Source organism: Otolemur garnettii, unplaced genomic scaffold (genome assembly GCF_000181295.1).
Source record: "Otolemur garnettii isolate 467f Iridium unplaced genomic scaffold, OtoGar3 scaffold00088, whole genome shotgun sequence".
In the NCBI taxonomy this organism is placed as follows: Eukaryota; Metazoa; Chordata; class Mammalia; order Primates; family Galagidae; genus Otolemur; species Otolemur garnettii.
In genome coordinates, this window is record NW_003852483.1 from 5,192,869 (window position 1) to 5,203,094 (window position 10,226).

Genomic DNA, 10,226 nt, shown 5'->3' on the forward strand with positions numbered 1-10,226 from the left:
AAAAAAAAAAAGAAAGAAAGAAAGAAAGAAAATGGCCAAGAAAAAGGAAACTGAAAGGGGTAGGGTTGGGTAGCATTCAGACACTTCAAGAGTAGGGTGATCAGATTTTAACATCGGTAAGGCGGGACAACATGGGGGGTGGGGGGGCGGGGCAGGGGACTGGGCAGGGCAGGGCCTGACAACAATGCAAACTTTGATAAGCAGTTCTCAATATCACTTCTCAACAATTATTTGTTATTATTACAGTTTAAGATTATAAAATTAACAAAAATAATATAAAACTCATATTCTGGCAAAATAGCCACATGGCAGCCGAAAACTGTATATTCCCTTCCTGTTCGTGCATTCTTTCCAAAAATCAGGACTTTTTAAAAATGCCACAGGACCCAGGACAAATTGTTGAAAAGCAAGACTGTCCGGCCAAAAGCAGGACGTCTGGTCACCCTATTCTAGAGGCCCCAAAGCGCCCTCAGGATCACTACAGAAACCTGTCTGCTCTCTAGGAAGGGGCTTCCTCCCTACAAAGGCCACACTCTCCTCTTTGTGTAAAACCCTGTATCTGCCACTCCTACGTTTCAGACACTGCTCTATTTGCCTAAGATCCTCAGGCAAGGGAGGCCCCAGAGAGGAAGTGACTTTCTGGGATCCTCCCACAGGAATCCCTGCTCTGCAGACAGGATGCAGCAGCTTTCTTGTGGGTGCCATGGAATCCCAGCCCTCAGTGTGCCAGTGTACAACACCAGACAGTGATGGCCCCATCCACAGACCTGTGCCCTGCAAGGCCACAGGGCAAAGGCTTCCTTCGAGCTTCAATGGGCCCAGGCTGCCTTCAGGGGAGCTTGAGGGTCCAGTACAGAAGTGAAGCAAGGGATGACCAAAATTTGACCACTGCTTGGGCATCCCCTCAGCACGAAGTACGCTTAGCATTTCCAATCAAGTCTGGGATTCTCTTATAAAAAGCACATGCGATTATATTTGTGGTTTCTTCTATTGTTGTTAAAAACATTGATTTTAGGGGCCAGGCTTGGTAGCTCATGACTGTAATCCTAGCATTCCGGGAGGCTGAAGCTGATGAACTGCTTGAGCTTGGGAGTTTGAGACCAACCTGAGCAAGACTAAGACCCTGTTTCTAAAAATAGACGGGCATTGTGGCAGGTGCCTGTAATCCCAACTACTCAGGAGGCTGAGGTAAGAGAATTACTTGAGCCCAAGAGTTTGAGGTTGCTGTGCACTGTGATGTGACAGTACTCTACAGAGACAAAGTAAGACTCTGTCTCAAAAAAGAAAACACTGATTTAATGTAAACTATAATTTTTGAATTTTTATAACCTTCTTTTGACCTTTCGTTAATTATAGGAAAAGCCTCAAATAAAAAAGAAAGTAGCCTTTTTTAACTCTTTCAGTCCCCCAAGGGAGACAGGCTGATAGCACCTCACTGGACTTCCCAGCCCTCTGCAGCACCAGTGGCATTCCAGTCACACTGTAAGGGCTGTGTCCTGGCAGGAATGCATTCGAGGGCAGGAACTATTACCAGACATGACCTTCTAGCAATGTGTATCTTTTAATAACACTAACTCACAATGCTGGTGCAGGAGTCTTTTCCTAACTTGGGTAGGAGCCTCCTGAACCTCTGCTATACAAATCAAGAGCTTCAGAAAAATTTATCCTTCAGGATGTATTTCCACATCTACAAATCTATTTTAAGGCAAAAAGTAGATATGCACAGAAAGATTCATGTTAATGTGGTCCCTCCCATGGTTACATAAAATAGTAAAAAATTATGGACTACATGTATTTCAAGCCAACAAGAGTCAGGAAACCAGATCATGTGTACATATGATGGAGTATTACACAGCCACTAAAACTGAGGATTTTTTAAGGTTTTGAATTTAGAAGTTTAAAATCTAGGCAGACACTGTAACTATGGCCCTTCTCCCGGTATAGGGCACTTCCCCCTTCTTTTCTTCACACTTTTCTGCACTTTCCTAAATCAGTGGAAATGAGCACATATTTCTTGTATAACAAGCAACACAAGCCCCACTTTATTTTAAAGGCTAGAATGCTCCCCTAATGGCTCTCTTCCCAGTTTATCTCCTCCTGGCTTTCCTGTGTCATGGTACCCTACAGAGAAAGCCTCCTGAGCTGTCTACCCTGAAGGGAGGTTGAAGACTCCCATCTCAAAGCAGATCTCGTCTTAGGACCACTGTGGCAGATAGATCCCCACCATTTGATAGGCTCTGGGGTCTCACAAAAAGCCTGGTAGGGAGGGGAGAAGAGGATGAAAGTTAAGGGGTTAACAGGATGGCAAAAGGGGGGCTACTAGCACAGCATGTAGGATAGCTTCCTGGGCTTATAACACTCAGTACACCAACAACCATGTGATCAGTGTCACTGAGTCTCAGACTCCTACTCTGCAAGGAGTGGATCATGAGATCCCGAAGAAGGTTGGTGACAGAACTACTGGAGGGGTGGTATGCACCATGCCTACCACAGTGCCTCACACACAGCAAGTGCCTGTAGAGATAGTTTACTGCTTGTCATACTCATCATCACCATAATCACCATCACTATCATCACTATCATCATCGCCATCACTATCACCACCATCATCACAATCACCATCATTATCTCCAACATCATAACGATCACCATCACCACCACCATCAACGCCATCTATCACCACCATCATCATTTTCTCCTGCTGGGCAGATGGACCATGATGCTTTCATTTCTGTCAGAGAGTGACTAAGAAAGAGTAAAACTCCAAAGAAGGAAAACAGAATCTGTGGAAAGAATATTGACATCTCTTACCTCTTCCAAGAATGCCATATCCACTCTAAGCTGAAGTGACCCCAGCTCAGCCCCTTCCTGTCTCCAAGGAAAGGATGGAGGGGCTAGGGAGCATCTGACCAGCTAGGCCCTACCCTCAACTCATCCAAAGTGTCTTTGTCCTTGGCCATGACACTTTTTCTTTGCTATGGGAGAACAAAAGCCACATAAGGACAAAGGCTTCAGGGGGACAGAACCATCAGAACCATGGGGGGATGGAAGCAGTAGGCAGACAGGCAGGGGAGGAGACTCCACCCTCCTCCAGGTTTTCCCTGAGGACTTTGCTCAGGGAATCTAGAAGATCCCCCACTGGAGGGTGAGGAAGCAAGGCCCAGACAGCTTTACCTTCTCAATTGGTCACAATCCACAAAACATGTGGATGATGATCAGTAAGCTGATGTCACTTATTCTAGAGGCAGCTGACCACGGTTGGAGATGGAGGGAAAGTTCTGACACCAAGTGCCTCTTCTGCTGGTGGCTTTGTGGCAGGGAACTCACCTCCTTCACTTGGAAAAGGGACAACAGCACCTCCCACTCCAAAGATCCTTTTGAGAATTAAACAGCAAGAAAGGGCTGTGGAGCCATTTGGCACAGTAGCCAGTAGTAGAGGCAGCAGCACAAGGCTCACCCGGGCAGCCATAAGGAAAGGGACCAACCAAGGCCTGGAGCCCTGACAAAGGCCAACAGAGGCCCAGGAGAGCACTATGATCCATGTCAGCCCTCCAGGATCCTAGCCAGCTGCTGCTCGCCATCCTTCACCTCTCCAGGCCTACTGAATAAGCATCTGACTGGGCCTGGGGCCTCCAAGAGGACCTACCAGAAAGGGGAGAGCACTTCGCCTTCCATGGATCAGATGCTAGGCAAGGAGCCATATACCCTGCCATTCCCCCAAACCCTCTTGACAGACTTGGCAAATGGTTTCCCCAGAAAGGAGGTAGGGAGCACAGGTTGGCAGCAGAGCCTGAACAAGACCCCAGATGCTTCCATAACCCTCCCTGAAGGGGGGTGTGCAAGTAGGAGGACCTGGCACAGGTGAGGTGTGTGGAGGAAGAGGAGTTGACCAGGGGCAGGCAGGTGACAGTTCTCACTGTCACCAGCACCCAGGAGAGCTCTCCCTATCCACTTCTTATTTTGAAATTTTCAAATCCTTTTACCACAGGGACACTTGTACTAGATTGTTTATTACAGTTCAATTTACAATTGCCAAAATGTGGAAACAGCCTAAATGCCCCCCAACCCAGGAATGGATTAACAAAGATGGAGACTTTACATCTTTTGTATTAAACTGGATGGAAGTGGAACACATTATTCTTAGTAAAGCATCACAAGAATGGAGAAACAAGAATCCTATGTACTCAATTCTGATATGAGGATAATTAAAGTCCTCATACATGGTGGGGGGTAGGGGATGGGGAGAGCTGAGAAAGAGAAGGAGGGAGAGGACGGGGGAACAAGGGGTATGATACGCCTTTTGGGGGTGGGACACAATTATAAGAGGGTCCTTATCTAACAAAAGCAATCAATGTAACCTGGTTCTGTGTACCCTCAATGAATTCCCAACAATTAAAAAAAATTTATAGAACTGTTGAAAGATGAGCATAATGAATAAAGTAGCACCCCCTTGTCTGGAAGGGATACATTGCAAGACCCCTAGTGGATGCCTGAAATGCAGAGAATACCAAATCTATGTTGTATATACTATGTTTTTTCCTATACATACATACCTATAATAAAGTTTAATTTATAAATTAGGCACAGTAAGTGATTAACCATAATAATTAATAATTGGACAGAAATTAAGTAAATAAATGTTCCTTGAACACAAGCACTGCAATACCATAACAGTTAATCTGATTGCTAAGACGGCTACTAAGTGACCAGGAGGCGGATGCAGTCTACAGCACAGATTCACTGGACAAAGGATGATTCATGTCCCAGGTGGGATGCAGTGAGAGAGTGTGAGATTTCATCTTGCTACTCAGAACAGCTTGCAATTTAAAACTTATGAATTGTTTATTTCTGGAATTTTCCATGTAATATTTTCAGACCTAGTTTGACCTTGGGTAACTGAAACCATGGAAAGTGAAACCTTGGATAAGTTGGGATGAATATACCTGTACTCCTTTCCTTCAGATGCTGATATTTCCCACATTTGCTTTCTCTATATATAATTGTTTCCTGAAACATACCAATAAGTTCCCAACATCAAATCCCATCCTCCTAATGCATCAGCGTGTAGTCTCCCAAGAACAAGGGTATTCTCTATCATAACCACAAGGTCAAACATGGCCCCTCGGATTCTCTAATGTTCATTTGACCCTTGAACAATACAAGTTTGAATTGTGTGTGTGCCCTTACGTATGATTTTCTTCCACCTCTGCCACCCCTGAGACAGTAACACCAACTCCTTCTCATCCTCCTCCTCATCCTGATCCTACTTGACATGAAGACAATGAGGCTGAAGACCTTTATGATTATCCACTTGGACTTAATGGATAGTAAATATACTTTCTCTTCCTTGTGATTTTCTTAATAACATTATCTTTTTTCCAGCTTACCTTACTTTATTATAAGAACACAGTATCTTATAACACATATAGCAGATATAACACATATAGCACACAAAATATATGTTAAATGACCATTTATGCTATCAATAAGGCTTCCAGTCAACAGTAGACTATCAGTTAAGTTTGGGAGGAGCCAAAAGTTATATGTAGATTTTTGACTGCAATGGGGGCTGTAAAGGGGACAACTGTGCATGTGTGTATATGTATATATATAAAAAAAATTTTTTTTTCCAAATTTTTCAGTTGTCCCAACAATGTTCTTTATAGCACTCAGTTACCAGGTCTCTGGGCTCCTTAAACTGGGACAGGCCTTCTGGTTTTTGTGGCCAGTGGTCTCATACAAAGACCCTCATCTGGATCTGTCTGGAGTTTCCACACAAGCATATCCACTTGTATGTTTCTTACATGGGGCTGTGTGGTGCTGTGTATATAGATCATAGACACAGGACTGGCTGCCTCTGTAGGCCACATAGATTGGGGTCTCTTAGCTGAGGCAAGTCCTCCAGATTCTTCCACTGTCAGTGTGGAGAAGGGGTCTACGTGGGGCCTTACTGCTCCAACAACCTCTGATCCCTGGGTGATCCAGCTGTATCTGTTAGTGCCAGGGGGCTCTTTCTGGCATTATGTTCTGATAGTCACTACACATGGGATGAGAGAGACTTCTGGGAAGATTCTGAAAATCTGGGCCCAACCCCCCCGGGACCCACTGGGTCAGAACCTAAAGATAGCCAGACTGGGAGCTGTCACAGCAAAATCTGTTTCAGAGCACTTGGTAAGTTGGGGGGTCAGGCCTAAATGGCCTGTCATCCATCACTGAGGGTTTGCCATGACCCACTGAGGATTTAACTTCTGTTACAGGGACCAAGTCTAAACTTGCTATCCTGTCTGCATCATTACACTTAGCTATGGAGTCTGTGCCAAGGTGCTGGCTTGGACTCCCTTACAGGGGAATTTATTTCTTAACTACATTTCTCCAATATATTTGCTTTAAAAAAAACCCCAAGCATGACTGGTAGGAATCATACATGGAGCCACCTAAACTCCAGAAGGACGTTGCTTACCTTTCATAAGCCCCAGTTACTCAACTCTACAATGGAGTCCTCTGCCAGGCATATCTCAACGGTCCCTGACTTTTAAAGCTCTGTAATCAAGAAGCCTAAGGGCCTGGCACAAGTTGTCTCTGGTCCCAGAGGAAATGGGGAAGCCCTCACATTCCTACCTGCACCACCATTCCAGTGAAGGGTGCAACAGAAAAGTCCCCCACCTGTGAACAAACAAGAGCACGGCAAGAGTGGCCTGAGAGGGTCCTCTACAGCTGCCTTGTTTATGTAAAAATCAAAATAATTCAAGACAATAGAAGAGCTGCTCATTTATAACTCTAAAAAATAGCAAGTAACAAAATGTTTGCTCATAAACAAGTCATATATACCTATGGAAACCTCTACCTACTTCTGAAACCCGTGTAAAGGATCTAGTAAATAAGGATACTTTTACCAAAACACATAATAAAATGACTTCTACCTAACCAATGATTTTTTTTAATTTTACTTTTTTATTATTATTTATTTTATTGAAACAAAGTCTCACTCTGTCACCCAGGCTAGAGTGCTGTGGTGACATCATAGCTTACTGCAACATCAAACTGTCAGGTTCAAGCAAACCTTCTGCTCCAGCCTCTTGAGTAGCTGGGACTAGAGGTATGTGTCTCCATGCCTGGCTAATATTTTCTTTTCTTTTCTTTTCTTTTTTTAAACAGAGATGGAGTCTCATTTCTTGCTCAGGCTGGTCTTGAACTCCTGGCCTAAAGCAATCCTCCTGCTTCAGCTACCCAAGAGTGTTAGGATTACAGGCATGAGCAACTGCACCCAGCCTCTGTCTGACTAGTGATTTAAATTATGACTTTAAGTAAACAATTTACAGAAAACAATACACAAACTGCTTTTAAACATCTGAGATGTATAACATTACTTGTAGTAAGAAAGAGAAACTGAAACTGCAATATGATTTCTCACCTATCAGGCTGGCAAAGGTCTAAGTGTCTGGAATGTACTTTGTGTTGCTGATGCTACAGGCCAACAAGCTCCTATATTCCTGCAAAAACACACATGAGTATGACCTCTTAGGTGGGAGCAGTTGATATTTTATTTATCTTTTTTTTTAGACACAATATTTCACTCTGTCACCCAAGCTGGAGTATAGCAGTGTGATCACAGCTGACTGCAACCTCGAACTCCTGGGCTCAAGTGCTTGTCCCTCTTCATTCTCTTAAGTAGCAAGGACCACAGGCACATGCCACCACACAGGCAATTTTTTCTTTTTTTAGACAGAGCCTCAAGCTGTTGCCCTGGGTAGAGAGCCATAGCATCACAGCTCACAGCAACCTCCAACTCCTGGGCTCAAGTGATTCTCCTGCCTCCACCTCCCAAGTAGCTGGGACTACAGGTGCCTGCCACAATGCCTGGCTATTTTTTGGTTGCAGTTGTCATTGTTGTTTGGCGGGCCTGGGCTGGGTTCAAACCCACCAACTCAGGTGTATATGGCTGGCACCTTAGCCACTTGAGCCACAGGTGCTGGGCCAGGCAATTTTTTCTTATAGTGATGAGGGTCTTGCTATGTTGTCCAGGCTGATCTGAAACTCCTAACCTCAGGAGTTTGTTAATGTGAGGTGGTCACCACCCCCCCCCCAGCCTCTCAAAGCACTAGGATTACAGGCATAAGCCACTGCACCTAATTCATTGATATTTTAAACACAGATACCTATTATATGTCCTTTTCTATAACTCTGCCTATAGATACATGACACCTGTGTACAAAAAGTATTCAATGCAGCAACAAAAGATTAGAACCAACCCAAGTGTCTATCTACAGGGGACTAAGGGAAGTATTTTAGAGCGCCAAGAAGTACAAACTCTATACTTGCTGATCTGGAATAATCTCCAAAATGCAAATTTTTCAGCAAAGAACACAGGAGTCTAGGGTCATACTGTTTTGATTCTGTATGGGAGATTGAAGCAAATCCATAAACATGCTGTTATGTGGTCAGAATGTTCTATAAAGACACACAGGCCTCTGATTTAGTGGAGAAGACATACTCTGGAGAAGACATACTCTGGTGGCCATAGCTGGCAAGGAGAGAGGACAGACTATTACTGGAGACAAATTTTTGACTGCTGAATTTTTCCCTATGTGTATACAAGGTCTGACAAGTTTGTAAACTCATTCTAGAAAAAGTGCTACATAGCTCACTCCTGAATATCACTATGGTCACTTTTGAAATACTCCCCTTGAGAAGATATGCAGTGATACCAGCAACTAGTTGACCCTTCAAAGCAATTTTGGAACTCTTTTTACTAGAACGATCATTAGAGCTATCATCCAGCACACAAAAACACACAACAATAATGAATTCCATTCAGCCAAACAACACCACCACACATTAACACAAACACAGCTGTGAGACACTGAAATACCAAGGTTTGAAACCTTACTGAGTTGTTTGCACAGTGTTGCCAATGTTAAGTGCATGATAGCAAGTTTGTGAACTTAACTGTCAGACCTTGCATGATGCCAGCTCTGATGGCTATCAGAGAAAGTGGCCAGAAGCAGACAAGAACTTGAAGAACTTGAGGCTCTCACAGCATCACAAAGGAATGATTCTGAGCAGAAATCCATCCTGCCCAAGGATGGGTTCTAGTTTGTGAAACAAGGCCACAAAAGCCAGGCATGGGGACTGAGCTTGCCCATGGCACTTCATTCCTTCATAATCACTGCTTGGTGCTATTGCTGGAGGCCCTATAGACAGGGAGAAGCCCTCTCAGAGGAACTGTAAAAACTAAAATGACAGAGGTCCCAGTGGCCGTTCTCTACGTGAGAAACAACACCACCAAGTCTTTTCAACATTCTTGGAATGACAGACAAACGAAATTACAGATAGAGGGTGACAAAGGGTGAACAGATAAGCCAGGTAACCCTTTCTGAATAACAGTGTATAAAACCGTTTACTGCAACAAAATTATAAAGCATACTAAAAGCAAAAACAAACCCAAAACTCCACAGAGTCTGAAGAGACAAAGAAGGGATGAGAACCAGAATTGGAGATGGCAAGTATATTACAATGATCAAAACAGGAATGTCAAACAGCTATTATAAATATGCTAAGGTCTCCTAATGGAAAAAGCAGGTAACCTAAGCCAAGAGATGGAGACTCTAAGAAAAAAATAAAATAAATTTGCTAGAAATCAAAAGCACCACAACAGAAGTGAAGAATGCCTTTGATGGGCTCATGAATAGACTGGACAGGCCAAGGAAAGAATCAGTGAGTTTGAAGGTAGATCAATAGAAACCAGCAAAACCAAAATGCAAAGAGAAAAAGGAATAACAATCACAAACAGAATACTGAAGAACTGTAGGATAATTATGAAAAGCATAACAATATGTACTCCTAATGGGAGTACCAGAGGAAAAAATAAAAGAGATTAAGAATGGAGGATATATTTTACACCTGGAAAACCCCAAGGACTCAACTACAAAACTCTTAGAAGTGATCAAGGAATACAGTAGTGTCTCAGGATACAAAATCAATACTCACAAATTAGTACCTTTTATATATACCAATTAGTAGTCAAGCCAAAAAAATAGTCAAGGACTCTATTCCCTTTACAGTTATGCCAAAGAAGATGAAATATTTGTAAATTTACCTAAAAAAGAACATGAAAGATCTCTATAAAGAGAATTATCAGGCTCGGCGCCTATAGCTCAACCGGCTAAGGCGCCAGCCACGTACACCTAAGGTGGCGGGTTCGAATCCCCAGCCCGGACCCGCCAAAC